Genomic DNA, 1,779 nt, shown 5'->3' with positions numbered 1-1,779 from the left:
GGATACTCAAAAGCATTTACCATATTGTGTCTCTCATCGGAAGGATTACAATATCATAAGTTCACAGAAGGTTCATACTCGAAACCAAAATATCTGCGATATTGTGACGTCACACATTGTAAGTACGTGTAGTCGGATGCACTTTGGTATAACATAATTATCCTCTCGTAATTAATAGAAAATTATCTTCTTGCATTTTGTTTAATTTATGCGTTTTGTTGTTATTAACTCAGTATAATGTGATGAACGTGAATTGTTTCTGACAGACGACAAACACAGCAAAAACTTTGGAGTTCGTAGTTGCTTATCTTCATGATCTAGCTTCCTGGCAGTGATGCACATGTATTACGCTAGTATTGTTTTCCTAGATAAAGAGAAATATTGAGAGTAGATTCCGACAATAACACCTTCAGAGAATACGTAGAGAACATAGTTCATGAATCATCTGTCAGTCTAGCTCTTATCTGGATAGAAAGGCTTCTATCTTGCATTACGTATTCCAAGTGCATCTCACCATAGTGCAATCTCTGTTAACAGGAATAATATGTTCCTCTTCTCATCTAACAATTCCTCGATCTTGTGGATGGTTAAAAACGAATCTGATCGGTTTTCATGATATATTGACTCGCATGACACCCCCGTCATTCCTCTACAACACAGAATAGATGTAGCTGGCGAAACAATTTTAGTTAAAGGTATAGGTAAAAAATGTAGTAAATGCGTTTTGATTGTATCTTTCTCTCTGAATTACATGTGATTCTGATAAAGGATTAATCTAAGCGAGTCAATTACTTCTCTTGCGTTATTGTTTTGTTTATTCCCTTATTTATATCCATCACATTGAAGACTACTCAGGACGTATTGCATCTTTTGAATAGATCCTCCCCAGTGATATATCGAAACATTTACATTCTCATTCACTTTCACTTTCAAGTTTGAACGATTCATTCGTTTGTTATGAATGATGATTTTACAAAACACTGCGATTGCTTGTTGTTATCATATTAATATATAGACAGGATTTTTAGTTGTTGATATTTTCTTTTTTTTCAACAAGTATCCCTTCAAAGATTTGTATTTTCTATGAACACATTAAAACGCTTTCATTTTCTTTGAGTATCTTAATATACGGGTAAACTATTTTGTATCTTCAAAATTTAGTTCAAATGAATTACAAACGGAAAATAAGTGAAAAGGCATTATAACTGAAACAAAACAGAATAATTTGATTATTAATACTGTAAGTACCAGCGTTACTAGGATAAACAGATGCGCATTTGCTTGCCTGCCTGCTTACTTGCCTGTGTTTTTTGTGACAGTAAGAACGTCTTTGTTGTTCACGTCGATTGATTCATCTAGCGAATCGCGGGAATATAAAATCGTTATCCATTCATTACTCAAAGAAAACGGATGCATTTCAGTGTGCTGATAGAAAACGTTAAACTTAAAGGGGATACTTCTTCCTCCAGTGTAGAGATAATTGGGTAAGTAAAATCAAAACAACAAGCAATCTATAAAGTTATATATTGGGTAAATTATAATAAAATAAAATATGTGCATACTTCTAATCTGCACTCAATTAAAAACAAACTTGCGTGTAACCAGCAAAGTATAACACATTCATCATATTCTCAAACCTGTATCTCTCTACAAAAGAGTACTCATAAACTACAGCTAAATGGGCTATCTTTTCCTATCCATTCTTTGCTAACATATAGCAGAAAAATTTCGTAATATTTTGGGCTACGTATGATGCTATCACGGGTGTAATCAGAGATC

This window comes from Penaeus japonicus, unplaced genomic scaffold (genome assembly GCF_977035675.1).
Source record: "Penaeus japonicus unplaced genomic scaffold, GWHDUDI00000001_assembly GWHDUDI00000016, whole genome shotgun sequence".
Lineage (NCBI taxonomy): Eukaryota > Metazoa > Arthropoda > Malacostraca > Decapoda > Penaeidae > Penaeus > Penaeus japonicus.
This window is presented reverse-complemented; position numbering follows the sequence as displayed.